Below are 23,359 nucleotides of genomic sequence, written 5' to 3' on the forward strand. Positions count from 1 at the left end.
AAAGTAAGAGACATGCGCTTGAACAATTTCTCTTCTAAGTCTCCTCTGAGTTTTGACACAACAATCCTCTTGTACCCCAAAAAAATAGGCCTACATCCTTTCTATCTCTTACTTTTTCTCTCTTTAGTCTCTTTTCAATTAGGTTCCTTAGAAATTGTGAGGCAAAATCAAGTAAAAAAATATAGAGATATTATCCATTTACCACTCTTTGGATGGTTGTTAACTACCTCCACCTCACCTCCATCTCTACTAGAAACTCTCCCTCTTGTTCCACCTATACAACATGTCAATCAATAACAAGAGATGAACCATGTACATCTTTAATAATGAAAAATTAAATACAATATGAATATTAATATTGGCTGGTAGGGCTAATGGGTAAGAAACATGTCTAACTCTGGCTAATACTTCAAAGGGCCCATAATATCTAGCAGATAACGTAGCACAGTTTCTATGTTTGAGTGACTCTTCTTAGGCTTGACCTTCAAGTACACATGATCTCCTACATTTAATTCCTTTTGAGTTCTTTTTAGGTTTGCATAGCTTTTTTTGGTGACCTTGGGCTATTTTCAAATTATGTTTAACTTGCTTGACTATCTCTTCCATTTCCTTTAACATGTATTGTCATAATCCTAATCTATATTAAGGATGATCCCAACTTAATGTTACTTTACATATTCTCCCATATATGACTTGGAAAGGACTCATTTTTAAAGAGGTTTGTTATCCATTGTTCTAAGGAAATTAAGCTAAATGAAAATAGTCCTCTCATTTAGTTTGTTTGTCTTTCACATACATCCTTAACATGTCCCATATTATCTAATTGGTCCTTTCTAGTGACCATCAGTCCTTTCTAGTGACCATCACTCTTACTATGATAGGATTTACTAAAGTTTAACTTAGTTCCCATATTTCAAATAACCCCTTCGAGGAATTTGAGGTGAACTTTGCATCTCTCTTTGAAATCACAACCTTAGGTACCCCATGAAGCCTAAAAATTTCTCTCATGAAGATCTCTGCAATAATTATGGCCTTAAAAGTAGAATTAGATTTAACTAGAATGAAATGTGTTTCTTTGTTAATCTTGTCAACCACAACCATATTGGAATCATGTAATGGAATCATGTTGTTTACTTTTTTTGGCATCATGGTGATGAAATCCATTGAAAACTTCTCCCATTTCCACTCTAGAATGGTTAGTGGTTGTAGCAAACCACCAAGGTGTTGATGAAATGCATTAACTAGCGGACATTCAAGACATCTTGCTACATATTCAATTGTTTCATTTTTCATATTTGGCCAATAAAAATATTTTCTTGACAGTGATTAACTTTTTGTAACCACTATGAACAACTATGAACAATTGTTTGTATTTTATGAAGCTAGTCTAAGACACAAAAATTTCAGATTTATGTCATTAGCTATGTAAATTATGCCTTTAAACAACAATAAATCTTGGTTGTTAACTGAAAAATCATCCTTCTCTTCATCTAATTTATCAACTTTCTAAACTTTCTCTTTAATTTTCAAGTATTCCAAATCATAATTTGTAGTTGTTTTAACATTTTTTTACCAAATTTGTTTGCCACAGATAATTGTTGATGTAGCACAAATCTAATTAAGTTTTCTAAGCTAAGGAATCAACTATTTTGTTTTCTTTCCCTTTGATGTGTTTAATCTCAAAATCATACTCACTAATAAATGTTAGCCATCTTGCTTGTCTAGCATTTAAATTAGGCTAATCAAATAGATATTTGAAGCTAACATTATCTTTCCTTAGTTGAAATATTCTCCCTATTAAATAATGTCTCCACATTTTGAATGCATGAATGGTTTTTGCTAATTCTAGATCATGCGTAGCATAATTATTTTCATGTTCTTTCATTTTATGGACTCATAGAAAATAACATGACCATCCCCCATCAAAACTCTCTCTAGACCTTCCTTACTTGCATGTGTACATACCATAAATTCCTTATTGGGATGAACTAATTTTAGAATTAGAGTTGTAGTCAAAAGTTGTTTTAGTTTATCAAAACTATCTTGAATCTTTTGACTTCAGACAAATTTTATTAGGATAAGAAACTTTAGAAATTTCCTCTATAAATCTCTTATAATATCCTATGATGCCCATAAAGTATCTGACTTCTTCCATTTTCTTGGGTGTTGACCACTCCATAATTTCTTTTATTTTCTCAAGGTGTACAACATTTCCTTCTTCCCATATTACATGTATTTTTTTGTTGGTAAAATGAACACTTGTTGAATTTAGCATATAGTTGATTGTCTCTTAGAGTTTGGAGGACCATCTTCAAATGTTGGTCATGCTCTTCCTTCATATTTGAGTATACTATAATATAGTCTATAAAGAAAATTATAAACTTATCTAGGAACGGAATTACTACACTAATCATGAGGCAAGTGAATGTAGAAAGTACATTAGCCAACCCAAATAGAAGTACTACAAATTCATAGTGCACATAGCGTGTGTGAAAGACTATCTTGTGTATGTATTAATATTTGATGATATTTGACCTTAGATCAGTTTTAGAAAATATGGAAGCTCCTTTGACTTGATCAAATAAGTCATCTATTCTTAGAAAGGGGTATTTATATTTTATTGTCATCTTATTCATCTATCTATAATCTATGCACAATATCAATGTTCCATCTTTCTTTTTCACAAATAACATAGGTGCTCCCAAGGAGACATAGTTGGTCATATGTACTTTTTGTCTAATAATTCCTGCAATTGAATCTTCAACTCCATTAGTTCAAGAGCACTCATTTTGTATGGGGCCTTAGAGAGTTGAACACCATAAGGTATAATATCAATGGTAAAGTCAATATCCTTCCTTGTAGGAAGTCTTGGTATTTCTTGTGGAGATACATCCTTGCACTATTCTAATACAAGATATTCTTCTAATGATTGTTGTTGTTTATTTTTAGGCAAACCTTGTGCTTAAAATATAAACAAATGACACCGTTTTATGGCATATTTCTTCATTTGTATAGCATAAATTTTTTTAACATAAAATTCTCTTGGGGATCCCTTGAACCATACAAGCTTTTCCTTCATCATCAACACACCTAAAGGACTTTTCCAAGTAGTTTAATATCACTTTATGTGCTTCTATCCAGTCCATTCCAATGAGGATATCACAATATCCCAATGGAAAAATATTCAGATTAAGGGTAGTTTGCATTTTGCATTCCATTCAGATTTATTGTGCAGTTCTTAAGGATTTTCACTTTTCTCTTAGTTTGTGTGGCCAACTATATGAAACATGGCTTATATTTTTTTGTTTATGAAGTTTACACCTTTCATCTACAAAATGGGAAACATAAATTAATTTAGATCTTGGATCTATTAATACAAATAGAACTTTATCATAGAGTTTACCTTCTTCTTCAACCATGCTTAACTCATGATCTTCTTTCCTCCCATCCAATGCAACACCAATTTTGGGTATGTTACACTAAAAATCATTTACATTGAATGCTTACTTAACATTATTTAATGTTATCTTATTCTTTAATGGATTTTGTGGACAATCTCTCCACATGTGGTTTTCACCACAACCACAACATTTGATAGGCCATTTTACTCTCTCACTGATTTTTATTTTTTTCCCTATGACAAATCCTCCTTTCTATTATTTTTTTTGTTTTAGATCCTTGCTTGCACACCTTTTGTAAAAGTGGTTTTTTTAAACCCTTTTCACTTGGTATTAAATTTATTTGATTTCTTTGTATCCCATCCTTTATAATTCTCTCCCCCTTTTGTTTGTTGTAATTAAAACATAATTTAGCTTTTCTAATGATTTCATGCATTATTTTTGGTTGACCAAATAAGTTCATTCTCTATAAGAGAAATATATACAACTCACAAATATTGGTTTTTACCTTATCCTCCTTCAAATAAGGAACATACCTTAACACACTCATTAATTTGTTAACAAACTCATCCATAGCGAGTTGTCACGAATTCATGTCATGAAACTCCCTAGCCTTCTCATCAAAATCTCTTAGTCAAATATTTATTTTTAAATTCCTTCATGAACAAATTCCAAATTAAATTCTTACTTATGATTCTTTTGACAACCTTATTTTCATCCCACCATAAGGTTACCTTATTAGTCAACTAGTAAGTTTAGGATCTTACCTTAAGATTACTTGGATAATTTTATACTTCTAAGTATTTAGACATATTGAGGAGCCATGTCACATCTCCTTCTTTTGGTTCACCATCCAAATTGGGAGGTATGATGATGGGGCAAGCCCACGTGGTCCCCCCGCTAACTCAGTCTACGTGGACTCACACTAATCCTTGGTTGATTATAAAGTGATTGTAAATGATTTTTGTGGTGGTTGATTGGCATTCAATACATGGTACCTTACTCGGCCTCTCTTCACGACACCTGCCCTCCTCAGGGTTGACAAACCCTAATCCCCTTAACGCGCTTTTCCTCCGCCATTTCGCGCGTGTTCAGTCATTTTCACTCTGTGACTTGCTCTGTCGTTCTGGTCTCGCTCCGCCTCTGGTCTTTCTGTTTGTGGGGGAAACCCTGTTGAGCTTCGTTGGTTTCTTATGGTGTAACAATGCTCTTCCACTCCGTCAATCTGGTGCTATGGGAGTCAAAGGGCTTACTTCACGGTTTCTTGGTAAGTTACGGTCCTTCTCTGCGCGTTCAACTTGTTCCTCGACTGTGTGAGCTTTACTGTTTCTATTCTGGTGGTTACTGTTCGTTATGGTCTTTTTGGCAATTTTGTGGTGAATGTTGGTGATGAATGGTTGCTACTCTGTTCCGCTGTCAAACTCACAGTTTGAAGACTCTCGAGCTTGGCTTTTCTCCAACGCTCAGCTTTATAGAACACGTATGGCCTCGTTCCATGCTAAATATTTGTGTCCACAGTTTGTCCCGGAACTAACGTTCCGCAGCCCCTTTGTGTTCAGGGTTAGCACTTCGTTTCCGCTGGCCTCGGTCTCGGCTCACTACAGGTATGGCTCCTCCGTCACCCTCCTACACGGATTTGTTTGTTTTGATTGCAGTTTCATTTCACAACTTTGTTTGCAGGGTTATTATCGATGTTCAGACCCTAACCCTTCACCTTGCTTTGTGTTGGCAGGTGTGGCCGGATTCCGCGGATTCACCAAGGCTACAATCGCTCTTTACCGGGTAGCTCTGTCTTTGCTTTACTTTCTCACGGTGTTTCTTGGTCTTGGCCGCATTTACTCTTGTCTGCTATGTGCATTGTGTGTATTTGTCGGACATGTGTATGTCAGGGTTACCTCCAACCCGTAACCGTAATTTGGGGTTTTTCTGTGAGCTCTTGATAGCTCGGTTCTATGAACCCTCGTGACACAGTTTTGTATATATTGTTTTACACAGGCATACTATGTAATATTTTTATGGCATATGAACTATTTGTAATGGTTTTGTGGCTTACCGGTTTAGACCGTGGTCTGTTCGTTCTGCTGTGTTGGGTTGCCCCCTCCCGTCTTGTACTCACTCTCTTCTTAGCTAGTCGACAGACTCTTTGGAATTGTAAAGAACTCTGTTATTTTAATTTGCCTGAAATGAATTGAAATTACAATGATATGCATGTACATATTATTGCAGAGGACATAAATCATAGACTTGTATTTTTAATGGTGCACTGTATTTGATGAAGGAAAAATAATGTATGTATTTATGGTATTCCTCTTTTACATGTTCCGCTCCTGAACTGAACCCCTCTGGGTTGTTTCGTTTGCCCTTTTGTACAATAGTTTGAGCAGTTGGTTAACTGCCTGGTAGTTATGCTATTTCGGTTTTGTACAGTTGATACGGGCATACGTTTCCTTTTACTATTTGTTGGTTTACTTGTCCCTTTTATGCTATAAGGGTTTGCTGTTACATACTTATTAACACTAATCTATCTTTAACACTTCTAACTAAAACCTGTTACAGTAATTAAGATAAAATAAACATAAATTAGGACAACAGAGTTTAATGCTGTAGTTGACCCTGAAAGAAATTAAACAATAGAAAAAAAAAACTAAGAACTCTGACACGCTTGCTGTCGAGTTTAATGAAATTTTCAACTTTCCCAATCTTCTTTCGAAACTGTGTCCACCCTCTCTCGGTCTTCTCCCTGTCGACCAGATGCTCCTGCATCAGGCTGCCGGGGTAAAAGAGAGAGCTCATGGCTCCGTTCCATGAGTTCCTCCACTGAGTAGCCAGCTTTCTAAATCTGTGTCTCGTTGAGCCAGGAGCTGTCCTCCATTGGACGGTCCTTCCACTTGACGAGATAACGTAGATACTCTTTCCTGCGCGTCTTCTTGGCCACCTGTGTGCTGAGGATTCCCTCGATCTCATGGGTCCAGACCGAAGGCAACTGTTTCTTCCAAAGACTGCTCTCGAACTGGGTGTCCCGTTGTGGCTGTACCATACTATCATCTTCCATCTGAGCATGATATGGGAACAGGTCTGCCACGTTGAATATGGGTGATATGCCTATATCAGGTGGCAGCTGAATTTCATATGCATTCGCTGAAAATTTGCGCAGAATTTTGCAGATGCGCAAGGAATTCGTCCCCAATCTCAAAATTTACCTCTCGCCGCTTTATGTCTGCATGTTTCTTATATTTCTGCGTGCTGTCTTGTAATCTTGACTTAATTTTTTCATGTAGTTCACTCATCGCTTCGGCAAAATCTTCCCCGTCTGCACTCCTCCTTTCCAGCTGTCCCAAATCTCGTAATTCATGTACTCCTCGCGGATGCATACCATACAAGATTTGAAATGGGCTAAGCCCGGTGCTTCGGTTGGGCGAATCGTTATAAGCGAATTCTGCCTGGGCCAGAGCTCGATCCCACAATCGCGAGTTTTCTCCTGTCAAGCTTCGTAACAAGTTGCCCAAACTTCTGTTCACCACCTCTGTCTGTCCGTCAGTCTGCGGATGATACGCAGAACTGAAATTTAATTGTGTGCCCAGCTTTTTCCACAGGGTGCGCCAAAAATGACCTGTAAATTTCACATCCCTGTCTGAAACTATAGTTTTAGGTAAGCCATGTAATCGTACTACTTCCGTAAAGAAAAGGTGTGCCACGTTTGTGGCGTCGCTAGTCTTCCGGCAAGGGATGAAATGAGCCATCTTTGAGAACCTATCCACCACCACCATCACTGAATCATACCCCCGCTGCGTTCTAGGCAATCCTAGGACAAAGTCAATGCTGACCGAATCCCACGGCCTGCTTGGAACAGGTAGAGGTGTGTACAGCCCCGTGTTCTGGCTGTGTCCCATCGCCAATTGGCAGATTTTACACCTGGTTACATACCTCTGTACGTCCCGGCTCATCCTTGGCCAGTAATAAAAATGCCTGAGCTGCTCCAATGTCTTATCGATGCCAAAATGTCCCGCTAGTCCGCCACTGTGTTTCTCTCTCACGAGATTTTCCCTCATCGAACAATCTGGAACACATAGCTGTCCCCCTCGAAACAGTAATCCCTCTTGTAAATTGAAATCTAGCCATGGGCTTGTATTTCTCAGTACGGGATTCTGGCATGCTTCAAAAGCTTCTTTGAAATCCGCGTCCTTCTGGTACAAATCCTTCAAATACTCAAATCCCATCACCTGTATGCCACTTTCCTGTAAGAGCAGGGCTCTTCTGCTTAAAGCGTCTGCCACTTTGTTGGCTTGCCCACTGATGTGCTTCAACACAAAAGTGAAACTTTGCAGGTACTCCACCCACTTGGCATGTTTATGGTTCAGTTTGTGCTGCTGTGTTATATACTGTAACGCAGAATTATCAGAGAACAAAATGAACTCACTTCCTAGTAAATAGTGCCTCCAATGCTTCAAGGCTTGAACCATTGCATAGAATTCTTTGTCATATGATGAGTATTTCTGCCGACTTTCATTTAGTTTCTCACTAAAGAACGCCACTGGTCTGTCCTCTTGACTGAGTACAGCGCCAATAGCTGTCCCACTTGCATCACACCGAACCTGAAAAGGTTTGCTGAAATCGGGCAGTCTCAAGATTGGCCTATCCGTTATCTTACGCTTCAGAAGTTGAAAACTGTCTTCTGCTGCCTTAGTCCAGCAAAAAGGTTGGCTGGCCTTTTTGATGGTCTCTAGCATGGGCGCGCAGATTCCACTAAAATTCTTTATGAACTTTCTATAAAAACTTGCTATGCCGTGAAAGCTACGTACCTCGAATAAACTCTTAGGTGACGGCCAACTCATGATCGCTTCAATCTTCTCTGGGTCCATCTTTAACTCATTTTCTGCCACTACAAATCCCAAATAAATTAACTCCTTTTGTAAGAAAGTGCATTTTTTTAAATTTATCAGCAGTTTGTTCTGCTGCAGCTTCTCGAATACCCTTCGAATATGCTGAAGGTGTTCTCTTTTCGTCCTGCTAAAAATTAAAATATCGTCCAGATAGACTATCACGAACTTTCCAATAAACTCCTTTAACATTTCGTTCATCAATCTCATAAAATTACTCGGTGCGTTGCTCAACCCAAATGGCATGACTAGCCATTAGTACAGCCCTTCGTTGGCCTTGAAGGTTGTCTTCCATTCATCTCCCTCTCTGATTCTGATCTGATGGTACCCACTTTTCAGATCTATTTTTGTAAAATATGCTGCCCCACTAAGACAGTCCATCATGTCATCCATTCTAGGCAAGGGAAACCTGTATCGAATGGTGATCTTGTTTATAGCCCGCGAATCTGTGCACATTCGCCATTCTCCACCTTTCTTGGGTGCAAGGACTGTAGGTACCGCACAGGGGCTTAAACTCTCTCTGATCAGTCCCTTATCTAACAACTCCTGCACTTGTCTTCGTACTTCTTCATTGTCCTTTGGACTCATTCTGTATGCTGCCTTCTTTGGCAAGCTTGCTCCTGGTATGAAATCAATATGGTGGCTGATGCTCCTCTTGGGAGGCAACTTATCAGGTAATTCATCAGCTGCAATAGCTGGAAATTCTTCTAACAGCTCTTGTACTTCTTTAGGCAATTCTGATTTCTCCAAGTTCAGTAATACTGGCTTCATCCTCCTCACAACTGCAAAATTAATTTCATTTTCCTCAACCTGCTTTACGAACTGTTTTCCGCCAATTAATAGCGCCTTTGTCCCACTTGATTTGCTGAATCTTCCTCCTTGATGGGTACAAGTGTGTGTTTGACCCCATCCTTTACAAACTTATAGAAATTAGTTTTCCCATCGTGTGTCACCTTCCTGTCATACTGCCATGGTCTTCCGAGCAGTATGTGGCACACGTCCATCGGCATAATATCGCAGACCACTGTATCGTGGTATTTGCTAATGCGAAACTCCACCTCGCATTGTTCATCAACCAACAGCTGGTGGCCTTTCTGCAGCCACGACACCTTGTAAGGTGTGGGGTGCTTCAGCCGCTTCAACCCCAGTTTTTCCACCATCTCTGTGGCAACCAAGTTATCCGTACTCCCGCTGTCTATTATTACCTTGCAGCATTTACCATGCGATTTACAGACTGTCCGGAACAGTGCCTTCCACTGTGTTGGTTCAGCCACTTCCTTGGTTGGCTTTAACAACACTTTGTTCAAAATCAAAGCTTCCCCTCTCTCCGCCATGTCTTCCACCTCCCGGGGTTGTGCTTCAGCTTCTTCAGGCTGTGCCATCAGCGTTCCCCTCTGACCGGCCTGTTCAACTTCTGGACACTCAAAGGCTCTGTGCCCCCATTTGTGGCACCTGTAGCACTGGACATTAGTCCCTCTTCCACGGCCATTCCCTCGTCCTCTCTGGTATGACCGACCTCCTCTGGTGCTATCTCCTTTTTCTGTTGTCCCTGAAGTTTTTGAACTGCTGCCTTCTTCGCTGTTCGCAGCACTGTTCCCTCTACCGTAGGATTGTCCCCGTCCTCTGCTACTTCCTCTCCCTCTTCTGCTGTTCTGTTTTCTGTTAATCTTTTCCTCGGCCTTTACAGCGCTCTGAAAGGCTTCTTCAATATTTCGGGGAGAAAGAATGCTAATTTCATCCAGAATTTCCATCCTCAAGCCATTGACATATCTCGCTGTTTTTTCTGGAGTTTCATCCGTGTAACCAGCACGTAGATTTACCCGGTAGAAATCTTCCGTATACTCCTTGATAGTCATACCTCTCACCTCAGGTTCTGTACCCGCCGACATAGTTCCACCTGGTAATATTTCGGCAGAAATCTGCCCTTCAATTTTGCTACCATCCTTGACCAACTCCGTATGGGTAATTTGTCCAGTCTTTTTCTGTCTGCTTGGACATTATCCCACCACAAGAGGGCATGTCCCTTCAACTTAGTAGCAGCGAACTTGACTCTCTTATCCTCCTTAACTTCCTCATTTTCGAAATACTTATCTAGTTCGCTTATCCAATCCAATAGGATATCAGCAGACAGACTGCCATCGTAATTCGAAATCTCTGTTTTGGGTTTGCTGCTGGCCAATAAAATTGAACGCAGCAGTCTCAATTCTGGAGCCTCCTCATCGGACCCGTCTGTAGCAGCTACCACTTCTTCCTCACTGTCATCTCCCAGTTCCGGGTCTCTTCGTCTACCCGCTTCCACTGCTTCCAAGCGAGCTGTCAGAACTCTAATTTGTTCCCTCAATCCTTCATCTGCTCCTCTACGTGCTCCTCTTCCACGTCCTCGTCTTGGCACTTGCCCTTCTGCCATCTTCCTCTATATAAATAAAAAAAAAACTTTGCTCTGATACCAATTGATGGGGCCAGCCCACGTGGTCCCCCCGCTAACTCAGTCTACGTGGACTCACACTAATCCTTGGTTGATTATAAAGTGATTGTAAATGATTTTTGTGGTGGTTGATTGGCATTCAATACATGGTACCTTACTCGGCCTCTCTTCACGACACCTGCCCTCCTCGGGGTTGACAAACCCTAATCCCCTTAACGCGCTTTTCCTCCGCCATTTCGCGCCTGTTCAGTCATTTTCACTCTGTGACTTGCTCTGTCGTTCTAGTCTCGCTCCGCCTCTGGTTTTTCTGTTTGTGGGGGAAACCCTGTTGAGCTCCGCTAGTTTCTTATGGTGTAACAATGCTCTTCCACTCCGTCAATCCGGTGCTATGGGAGTCAAAGGGCTTACTTCAGGGTTTCTTGGTAAGTTACGGTCCTTCTCTGCGTGTTCAACTTGTTCCTCGACTGTGTGAGCTTTACTGTTTCTATTCTGGTGGTTACTGTTCGTTATGGTCTTTTTGGCAATTCTTTGGTGAATGTTGGTGATGAATGGTTGCTACTCTGTTCCGCTGTCAAACTCACAGTTTGAAGACTCTCCAGCTTGGCTTTTCTCCAACGCTCGGCTTTATAGAACAGGTATGGCCTCGTTCCATGCTAAATATTTGTGTCCATAGTTTGTCCCGGAACTAACGTTCCGCAACCCCTTTGTGTTCAGGGTTAGCACTTCGTTTCCGCTGGCCTGGGTCTCGGCTCACTATAGGTATGGCTCCTCCGTCACCCTCCTACATGGATTTGTTTGTTTTGATTGCAGTTTCATTTAACAACTTTGTTTGCAGGGTTATTATCGGTGTTCAGACCCTAACCCTTCACCTTGCTTTGTGTTGGCAGGTGTGGCCGGATTCCGCGGATTCACCAAGGCTACAATCGCTCTTTACCGGGTAGCTCTATCTTTGCTTTACTTTCTCACGGTGTTTCTTGGTCTTGGCCGCATTTACTCTTGTCTGCTATGTGCATTCTGTGTATTTGTCGGACCTGTGTATGTCAGGGTTACCTCCAACCCGTAACCGTAATTTGGGGTTTTTCTGTGAGCTCTTGATAGCTCGGTTCTATGAACCCTCGTGAAACAGTTTTGTATATATTGTTTTACACAGGCATACTATGTAATATTTTTATGGCATATGAACTATTTGTAATGGTTTTGTGGCTTACCGGTTTAGACCGTGGTCTGTTCGTTCTGCTGTGTTGGGTTGCGCCCTCCCGTCTTGTACTCACTCTCTTCTTAGCTAGTCGACGGACTCTTTGGAATTGTAAAGAACTCTGTTATTTTGGTTTGCCTGAAATGAATTGAAATTACGATGATATGCATGTACATATTATTGCAGAGGACATAAATCATAGACTTGTATTTTTAATGGTGCACTGTATTTGATGAAGGAAAATAATGTATGTATTTCTGGTATTCCTCTTTTACATGTTCCGCTCCTGAACTGAACCCCTCTGGGTTGTTTCGTTTGCCCTTTTGTACAATAGTTTGAGCAGTTGGTTAACTGCCTGGTAGTTATGCTATTTCGGTTTTGTACAGTTGATACGGGCATATGTTTCCTTTTACTATTTGTTGGTTTACTTGTCCCTTTTATGCTATAAGGGTTTGCTGTTACATACTTATTAACACTAATCTAGCTTTAACACTTCTAACTAAAACCTGTTACAGTAATTAAGATAAAATAAACATAAATTAGGACAACAGAGTTTAATGTTGTAGTTGACCCTGAAAGAAATTAAACAACAGAAAAAAAAAAAAACTAAGAACTCTCACAGGCTTGCTGTCGAGTTTAATGAAATTTTCAACTTTCCCAATCTTCTTCCGAAACTCTGTCCACCCTCTCTTGGCCTTCTCCCTGTCGACCAGATGCTCCTGCATCATATGATTTTCTTAAACTCTCCCTGTAGAGGATGATCTCCTTTTTCTCGACAAGGAAGTGCTGCTACTTGACTTTTGTTCTTCCTGATAACTAGACTCATTTGTTTGACTCTCACTAAAATTTATTCAGTTGCTTCTTCTTGTGGTGGTAGAGGATTTACTCCTAGATAATTTTCTATGAGTGTTTTTAATAACTTTATCATTTTCCAAGTTAGTTAATAGGTATCCATTGATCTCCTCTTTCTCCATTCTAGCTTTGACCAACCTTTCCTGATTTTTTTTAACATCATCTAGATTTGTGTTTAAACTCCTTATCACTTGCAATAGTTCAGAATCTTGCCTTTTTGCATTATTCGTTCCACCCTGAACCCTTCCCATTTTAGTGTCATGTTCTTCATCACCCCTTGGTGATCCTACAAAAGTTTGTCCATTAAATTCCACTGCCATTCTTTAATTCTTTAGCTCTTTTTCACAATTTGTTCATAACAAGTGTAATTGTTTCAGTTTTCAGGAGACCCACTGTTGTAACTACAACTTTGATACAGCTTGTAAATACCCTCAACATACTAACTATTTTATTTTTAAGATCAACCATTTGGTAATTTACCACTCTTAATAGTTGTCAGTCTAAGGATCCATATGTAGCCTTAGTAATTACTATAAAGATGTGGTCTTCTACTACACATTGTTAAATGTATATAATCATTATAGAATTCATTTCTTTATCACTCTTTTGCTAGTATTTGAAATTTTGTATTGAGAACCAACTTTTAAAATTCTACTAAAGAAGTTGTATTCAAGAGTACAATGTTCTCTTATTTCACTTTTTTTTCACAAAAGTTTATCCATAGAATGATTCTCAATCCAATACAACTATACATATAAATTCATATATATATTTAAACCAAAATGTTTAATTCTTATTTACACAACAATACAACACTTAAACTGTCACCCACCTTAATATTAAACCACTTTTTCTTTTACAAACAAGTAAACTTATGAATAATTATAGGGCTCTCTTTACTATTTAGATAAAACGTTTCACTTATAAGTATGATAGAAGGTTTCACTTATAAATAATTATATGGCTCTCGTTACCATTTGGATAAAACGTTTGGTACACTGATTCTCACTTTATCATAAAGTTCTGTTGTAAACTTTATTTAATAGAGTTCAATCACGCGTTGACTTTTGATTAATTTGAGTTGACCGGAGCATTTAGTTGATGTTTTTTGCTTTTACCTAAAGTTTTATTTTAGAGCTTTAATGTTTTTTGCTTTTTATCCAAAGTTTTATATTGGAGGTATTATTGCAGGTTGCTAAATTTCCAAATCCATTTTTTTTTTTTTAACCAAAGTTTGGGTGGCTCGTTTAGCTTTGTGAATTTTTCTGCAAAGTTTTATCCGCCCTTTTTGAATTATATACACTTTTAACCAAAGTCTCCTCTTTCGTTTTAAATTATATCTCTTTAACCGAAGGTTCAACTGAGCTCTTATTGTTTTTAGTATTAATTCATATTAAAGTAAAGAAACTTTAACCAAGAGTTTCATCTTAATGTTGAATAGTGTCCCACAGCCGCTCTTGCATGTGTGCCATTTGCCTTCTCATATTTTTGCCATCTTCCATCGTTTTCACCGTGGTTTTATGTTTGCCATGGTTCTTTGACACACCATTTTTCATGGACACTGTCCTTCCATTCTGTGATATCACATCTCTCATTTCTGCATTCTGTGATATCACATCTCTCGTTTCTGCTTGTTGCGAATAATGCGGGCACGTGTATTATCTTCCATCCTTATTTCAGAGCCGAAGTCTGCAGGAGTGGCAACAATGGAGGAGTGGCAGAAATGGAGACTCCTTTCATCTGCGCCTGCACCACAGAAGACAAGGCAAGCACTGAGAGCAGAAAAGACATGGGTGAGATCGCTGCAAAAAACACATGATTGACTCTGAGAATCGCTACAAGTGAGGTAAGTTTAATGGTTAATGATCATAGTCCAATATGTTACCATGTTCTTCATCTCATTCGCAATCATACATCAACAATGTTGTTCAAACAACTGTTTTAGACATTAGCTGTGCAGAGATTTCAAATAACTTGGCCATGGATTTTGATAGGTCTTTGTACAACGAAGGATTTTTACAGTTTACTCTCAATACAATGATACAGCGGAGGAAGTAATCGAGACGCTGAACAAAGAGGAGGACAATCAAATTTCCCGCATCATTGCAGATTCGTTTCTGCCATGGAGGGTACTCATTGCCAAGAAATTCAAGGTTCCTCTCATCTCGTTGTGGACTCAGTCCGCTGCATCGTATATAATATATTATCACTCAGATATGCTCATTTCCAAAGGCCATTTCCCCTGTAAAGCCCACGGTAAGACTCAATCCTAAATACTTTCAGTAGACTGCCATTAAACCCCTTTTCTTTGGTTTATATTTAATTTTTTAAATATGGTTTACCCTCATAGTATGGTACAGTATGGTATAACAAGTGTTTGTGGTTCCACCAGTTCCATGGTTTCACCATCTGGCATTCCAAAGTAGACTATTTTTCCTTCTGTCCGGAGGGAAATGTTATTAATAGTTGACCCCGACTCTGCGTATAAAGGCAATCTCGTTCTCTTACAGAACTCTCTTGTAACAATAACATCTCTTCTATGCTTGTATGATGTATTTGGCATATCATTTTTTTTGGTCTGGCTTGCTAATCCTTTGAAATGACAAGCTGTAAGGAATATGACTGCTATATAAACTTCTCACAAAAAGGGATGTGAACATCCACCAGGAATCAACAGGTAATTTACCATCATTCCTCATTTCCCAATGTTTTCGAAGAAGTTCTATGGTTAACTTCTCTCTGATAAGGGTTTTTTGCTCGGTCCTGAAGATTTTGTTCAATGGGTTATTTTTCCCTCTCACAAAGTTAATCTACATTGCTCTTAGTTTAGTGAGTAGTTTATTTTAAATTGGGTAAACCCCAAGTCTTCGCTTTCCTAATTTAAATTTTCAGTCAACTCTTTGTGGCTGTAACCGCAAGGGTTCGACGACTTCTATGAAAACCTTTAAGCCACGGGCATAGTTTAGAATCTATTACTCTACGAGTGCATTGTACAGATTTTTCGGTAGGTTTCTCTGGACCCTTCCAATTTCTCTTTGATTTGAAACTTTGGATACGAAGATTGTTTCCATAGCTTTTACATTTTGTTATAATGTCTTCATTATACAGACTGCAATTTCCCTCAGGGATTCCAAGTCTTTTTTCCTGTGACCATTATTTAGCGTTATAGCGGATTAATTTGTTTTCCTTATCATAACGCTCTAGGTTTATACTTCGTTTCTTCGAATTTAGAAAGGAAGATTCATTAATTTTATTTCCCTTTAGGTTTATACTTCGTTTCTTCGAATTTAGAAAGGAAGATTCATTAATTTTATTTCCGATACAAGAAATGGCACCTAAACTATTTTGTTTTTCTCTCTACCGTATTTTTTTTTTTCTAGCCTTAACTTTTATATGACCATAGTACATAAAATACTTCAGGCTGTCATTTCATATTGAATTCTCTTTCATTCACGCATTACAGTCTTAACATTTCCGCATATAATGGAGTTTGTTTTTCTTCTATATATTCTAGTTGGATAGCAGGGTTATTTGCTTCTATATTAGGTGAAGTCCTTCTCTCGTTAAAAGATTTTTGTTTACATTCTTATTGGTAACCCCAATTTCGGTGGTGTACAATTTTCTCATTAAATCGTTGTTTGTAAATTTTTACAGGTACCCATTTTCCTAATTGTTACCCACCCGGTTGCTCTTCCGGGGTTGCCTTCGGCAACTTAGTTATATTTTTTGACAGAGACAACTTTCGTTGTCATAGTACATTCTACTTTCTTTTTTTGGTTCATATCGAATTTGTTTTGACTATATTTACAGAGTATTAGTTAAGTACAATTTCTATATTGTGATCTTTGAGAAGGTTCCTTACACGGGATCCATTCTCAGCCATACTTTTGTGTTAATGTTTGACCAGCATTTAACTTCTGTATTTAGCTATTTTAGCTTCGTGTAATTTTTTGTTGTTATTTTTGCTTCATGTGTTGTGTTTCTTTCTCAGCTGTCATCTAGCACTTACTTATTCGTAGGTATTTTTCGGTTATGAGACACAAGCTTTGAGATTCAGTAACCATGGCACCCACAAAGCTCAGCGGCAGACAAAAGCTTCACATCAAGCATTTATCCAAATGAAGAAAGCAGCAACAAGGACAAAATCAGGAAAAAAAAAGTTACTTTCCCTTCTCTTTAATGGCAAAGCCAGGCAGTATGAATAACAAATACTTGATGTCTTTCCATGGCTATGAATGTCTTTCTTCTCACTAGTTTTCTGTATGAGAAAACCTACCATCCCATTACCATACTTTTCCATCCCATTACACTACCCAGAAACTTGTGAGGGAAAGGAAAATTATTGGTTAATAACATGTGTATGCCTCCAGAGTCCACAAGAACGGGAAGCAAACACAGTATGTGCATTGGATGATCCAAGGTATAATATTGTAGTTTCTTCTACATGTGGTCAGGCAACATGCTCTGGCCAGTGTTCCTCCTTTTCAACCAACTTTAAGTGACAACTTCTGTAAATGCGATGCCTGCTTCACAGGCTTCAAAGGAGGGGCTTAGGACCAGATTACGACTGGTACATCTGTTGGCCTTTGCAGTAGTGTATGGGAGTTCAATATGGGTGAATTTTATTGGGGGCTATGTGTTGTCCAGAGCCATTCCCAAGCAGCAATTTGGGTTTATACAGAGCAAATTGTATTTCAACACTCTGGCATGTGGGTCGGTGATTTGCTTGTTGGCACATTGGGCTCTGCATCCATGGCAGTCTGGTTACAACAACTACAAAAACGGTAATGTGTTCCTATCAGTGATTTCGATACTTTTTTAAAAAATATAACATTTTGGACTTCCATAGTGTTATTGTTGATAAAGTTAAAGTAAGCTTGGGGAGTTGCTAGGATATTGAGAGTAGTTCTTATGTTAAGAGGTAGAGAAAGGTGAAGTTGTTTGCAATTTTAGAATAACTTATTATTTAATTTCAAAATTTTCTTATTATTTATTTAATATATAAAATGTAGGCAGTTATAAATTTTAACAATAGAATTGTTACATTTTCTAATAATTTATCGTTATATTATTCTTTTAATAGTTTTACAAAGACAAACATGTTAATTTTGGACTCATCGTTTGGAGTACATCCTCCGAATTGAAACCTTTCTCAGACAAATACACAGCCAACATTCGCCCTGATTTGATTTCACATTTTTGAAAACTTTGAGTGGGATTAAGCTTATGTCTAAGAGAGTTAAGCTCTAGTCAACTGAATTTATGAATTTGGAGGGGAAGACAGTTACTGTTTTTTGTGAGTTGTGCAGGTCATTGAATGAGGAGTTTATATCTATTTATATTTTAAATTATTCTAAAACAGTTTCTTATACTATCTTTTTGTAATATACATTTTCACATTTAATTTATTGGAAAAGTTTCCAATTATATGACTATAATTGAATATAATAATTAGAGGATGAAGCAGGATGTTACCTAATCAAATGGATTATAAAATAGAGCAAGTTTATCTATATAACTTAGAAAAAAGATGATATAAAATTGCTAGTTATAAAATTGAATATAATAATTAGAGGATGAAGCAGGATGTTACCTAATCAAATGGATTATAAAATAGAGCAAGTTTATCTATATAACTTAGAAAAAAGATGATATAAAATTGCTAGTTATAAAATAGAGCAAATCTATGGCAATATAGACATAAAAAGTAAATAAGTAAATAAGTAAAAAATTCCTGTATGGCCTTGAAAGTTAAATTTTTTAACTGAATAAAATTAAAGAACGTAATCAGAGTACAAAGACAGTCCGTGCATAAGAAATAAATTCAATAAAAATCTCATCCCTTGAAATTTGAATGACATAAACTACCTGATTTTTTTCGGCCACTGGTAAAGATCTAAAGGAGACATACAATTCTCAACACAAAAAAAAGGAACAACACTAATTGCAGTTCACTTTTGTTTTTGTTTTGACATTTAAAATAATAAAAACTTACTCATTTTTATATTTGAAATAATAAAAAAATAAAAAATAAAATACTCACTTTGATATTTGAAATAACAAAAATTATTATAGTGTTTTGTTATTTCATTTGTATTTTTTTATATAAATAAGGAAAAATTAATATTAATAATATAAAAAAAAATTATTATTTATTTTAAAAATTAAAAATTATATAAAATAATTAATTTTATATTCGAAATGGAATTGATATATTTAGATAGATATTAATAAGCATATTACCCAATATTTAAATTATAATAAAGACATGATATTGATATTAATAAGTTATAAGAATTTTTTTATTATAATTATTTTATGGAAATATATTTGTAAGTAAATTGATCTGAATAATGAGAAGGCCTTAGTATGAAGATGTGTAATTCCTTTTATATATATATAGTTCCAATTAAGGGAGATCTTGAGAATCAAGTCGAATATTTTTTATTTTTTTTAAATCTAGTAAGGATATTCCATGACAAGCATATTTTCATATGCATTTAATTCTTGTTTGTAATATAATTATTTTTTTCTTTTTAATCTTAAGGCCACCAGGGTACTTGAATGCCTTTTGATGGTTGATTATCCTCTTTGTTGTCAACTAGGTTTGTTGATGGTTTAACGATGATAATTGGTGTAATTTTGAACTTCTATTCACATAGTATCACATTTAACATTCTACTGTGTACTCTTTTGTATGGTCCTCAGTTAGTATGCTTCTGTGTGCAAGACATTAACTCTTTACATTATTCAGTAGAAACATAAGTGCGTTGTTGATCATTTTATATGTTCATACATTAAGAGGTCGATTCCTAATGGAAGTATGTTCAAACATGCAATATCTTTTCAGTATTTATTTGGTTGATTTTTATGTTTTTCCCTTGTATAAAATTTATTCCACTACAACTGAAAAATTAATTTGGGAGGTTATGCATCAAACTTTTATGTTTTGGTTTGCACTAGAACACAACTGTCATGCTCAGAATAGGTTTGGAATCATTATGAAGATTATGTATCAGCATTTTTGTAAAGTTAGTACAATTCTAAAAAGTTATTCCTAGAGAGGAAAGTGAAGGGGTGGTTCCTCCGAATATCTTGTAAGCAACTTAAACCTCTAAATATTATTTGCCACATGCTGTTAGCTTTAGTTATCAGCAATATACACTTTACCAGGGCCAGTGTTGAAGCGCACACAGCAATATACACTTTACCAGGGCCAGTGTTGAAGCGCACACAGCAACCACTAATCCCCTATATTATTTTCAATGGTTACACATACAACTTAGGAAATAAAAGAATTTTGCTTCCGTTGTACCAAAGACATTCAACTTAATTCCTAAATTGACTTTCTCTTCCTTACTTTACAGGTCATACATTTCTCAATTCACCCCAAACTTTGTGTGAAGTTATCCTAACCTGAAGATAAAAGTGATTTGTTCACGTGAAATAGGGTTTTTGCTAGACTTCTAACCCTCCCATGGATACCATGTGTATAAAACGGTTATGAGCATTAACAAATGACATATTATATGTTATGCAAGGACTACTGGACTGAATGCAGCACTTGTTGGATATGTATAGATTATTGACATCAACATTTATTCATGACCCTTCCACCATACTTAAACCATTTTTAACATAAGTAATACTTTAACGATTCACAAACGTATGCAATACATTCTTCTTGAAGAAATTCCTTGACTTTGAATTAATTAGACACGCATAAGGTTTTGGTTTCGTTTTTCTCTTTTCGATGTGGTATTATACAAATATAAAACCGAATTTCATGTTTTGTCAACACCCTTCTGGATTATTCTATGTTTGAAGTGGAAGTTCATCTCTTTTGACAAGTATGTAGTACTGGGATGACCTAATCAATGACTCAGATTTATTTACTTCTAGATCAACGGTAATGATGCAATTAGGTATTTGTTGTTAGTTTAATGACCGTTTTCTTTTTTTTCCGATTCATTTCTCATTTACCTCTCTCTTGATATGCCATTCTGCGTCTAGGGTTTCACCCTTTTTTTTCAACGATTCTCAACCATGTTTGTCAACACAATGCCAACAGGTGGATTCTAAAATTGTTTTCTGTATCATACTACTCCATCTGTCACATGAAGGCAACTGAATCTTGTGTTTTGTCAAGTGTGTATGGTCGTCTCCTCAAATGTGCCAACAACCTGAACAAATGTAAGAATATGTAGGTTGACTTCTACAAAATTTGTATGCTCAATTTTTAAGTGAACCTACGTTTGAAATTATTTAAGCTATTGTGTAATTTCATGATTGTGTCTTCGCAGGTTTACAAAGATGTTTTCTAAAGCTAATGCTTCTTTACGTTCAACATTGTCCTTCGGGAGGTAAACAGAAAGTGATTGCTCCAGTATGTTCTTACCAGGTAAACATTTTCGAGGACGTTTCTCGTTATAATTACTCTCTTTTATCTACGAAGAATGTCTAGATATCAATTCCCTTATTTTTCTAGACTCCAGATTATGTTTACACCTACTAGGGTTGCAAGGAAGGGCTTCATCATGTTTTAGACCTTAGGGTTTCTTGCATCAAGAATGGTTGTTTTCGTTTTCTATTTTTGTCATCATTCGAATGGTTACAGTTAGTGAAAGAGGTTACAAATTTATGATCTCCATTCATGTCATTGAAGACCTAATGGTTAAACTTGTAGACACATTTAGATACTGTCGTGTTTATGAATTGACTAATAAATTTTGTTATGATTCTAAATTTTCCTTTTGGTTATTATACCTAGTTTGTAATTGTTGCTACAAGGGTTTCAAAAAGGGATTTCATCCTTATGGTTTTATGGGTAACCCTGCTGGTCCAGTTTGACTAAAAACCCTCACGGTTTTTTTTTGTCCTCTACGTTCATAGGAGAAATACTATATATATTATACAAGTTACTTCAAGTCCACTAGTTAATTATGGTTTATTAGAAAAGGGATTTTACTACTTCTTGTGAGGGTTAACTTTAATATTCTCTTCTCATTCTAATTTTTCAAATTATCATGGCAACCATGATTGTGTTGATATTTCTTAAATCACGGTTTAATTTAGTTTCCTAATTTCATATTTAGAATAGTAGAGTTTCTCCTTTAACAATCTCCATACTCAAGTTCTTCTTACTCTTTTTTATCTGAATTCTTGTTTATTCTTTGCAGATTTTGACAAGGAGTTACAACTATATTTCAAAGGTACCAACCTTTTTCTTACAGGTCTTAACATTTCTTATTCGCATATTGAAGGTTCATATGCTTATCGAATTATATACTTGTCATTTATATTCCAGGTATTATCACCCTTTTCCTTTAAGGGAGTTGTGATGGGACCAGTCCTGGTCCTTCTGTCCAAATGTAAATGTTTGATTAATTGAATTATTAATGGAATGATTTTTTTTTGGATATCCTACCCTTGTTTGATATTTTGTTAAGTTTAATTGTTTGGTATGAGTTTGGTTGTGAGAAAGACACATGTCTTTACGTGAGATTCCATCCTCATGCCTTATGCTATGCTTGAAACCCTAACACTCCACTTACCTTGCCATTTTTTACTTTCATTTGGTTGCCGTGAGAGGTTTTACACTTCGGTTTTCACCTGCCATTTTTGGTAGGGTTTCTTGATGGCACTCTACTTGTATTCCTCCGCCACAACTCTACTCTGTTGGCTAGGCACTGCTAGTGTAATGTTGTTGTTTGTGACTTTCTGTCCACCAGTCTATTTCAGGGTTTTAGAGCTCCCCATTCTGCAAGTGGCCTCCTCTGTTTTGAAGGCTCTATGGGGGCTGTTAATGGTTTTTGTGTCATTGTTGTTTTTGATTGTTGGTCCAATGGCTCCACTGTTTAATATATCCACTGGTCACTGTGTTTCTAGGTTGTGGCCATGAGGTGGCCTAGTGTTCGACCTGTGCTGGTAGGCTAGACACAGGTAAGCTTTCCCTCTTTGATTCACTTCCCACTTTTCATCTTCGTGCTAGCCTCTCCACACCTCTCCTCCTACCATTTAGGCTCCTCGTACCATTTAGGCTCCTCCTCTCATAAGTATGGGTTACAAACCCTTGCTTGCTTCCTCTTATGCAGTTAGGGGTCTTATGCAGTTAGGGGTTTTATTCTTCCAGTTGTTAAATGTTATGAGCTGTGGTTGCAGGTGGATGTCTCGTGCTACAGTTGTTGGACTCGTGGCTACTTGCTAGCCAGGTAGGGTCTTTCCATGAAATTTGTGTCTCTCATTTGTTGATAGTTTTGGGTCTTGGTCTTAGACCTCTCTATGGGTAGCTTATGTTATCACTTCTTTCATTTTAATGGGTAGAAAGGTATTTTGGTTTTAACTTGGGATTGTGATAGTTAAACTCGTCCTCAGGGTTTCGAACCCACTTTTCTCTTTCTATTTTGTAATATGAATTTGTCCTCACTTTCCACTTTAAATGAATTTAAATATAGATTTGCTTCAAACAATATTTGCAATGAAATATAATGCATTTTAATTTATGTGGTACCTAGTGGTAGATGTTCTCTTCTCGGTGGAAATCTCTGTTAGTTTTCTTGATCTCACGCTCGATGCTCTTCAGGAACTTCAGGTAGTTGTTTTGTTGTCTCTG

The 23,359-nt window shown here is 37.1% G+C and overlaps 1 long non-coding RNA gene across 3 annotated transcripts; it reads left to right on the forward strand.

Moving 5' to 3' along the window:
* The first annotated feature begins 14,256 nt into the window (after positions 1 to 14,256).
* On the forward strand, positions 14,257 to 23,332 carry LOC149250997 (uncharacterized). Of its 3 annotated transcripts, XR_016265967.1 has the most exons (7): positions 14,257 to 14,593; positions 14,742 to 15,003; positions 20,819 to 20,940; positions 21,051 to 21,148; positions 21,927 to 21,959; positions 22,636 to 22,689; positions 22,909 to 23,332. It is a non-coding gene; the product is annotated as an uncharacterized LOC149250997 (long non-coding RNA). The 3 variants fall into 3 exon arrangements; XR_016265965.1 differs by lacking the exon at positions 22,636 to 22,689 and having other exon boundaries at positions 14,262 to 14,593; XR_016265966.1 differs by lacking the exons at positions 14,257 to 14,593; positions 14,742 to 15,003; positions 22,636 to 22,689 and having other exon boundaries at positions 20,736 to 20,940.
* The last annotated feature ends 27 nt before the right edge of the window (positions 23,333 to 23,359 follow it).

This window comes from Pinus tabuliformis, chromosome 7 (assembly GCF_031772625.1).
Source record: "Pinus tabuliformis cultivar Carrire ecotype Pingquan chromosome 7, CPIR1, whole genome shotgun sequence".
NCBI lineage: Eukaryota > Viridiplantae > Streptophyta > Pinopsida > Pinales > Pinaceae > Pinus > Pinus tabuliformis.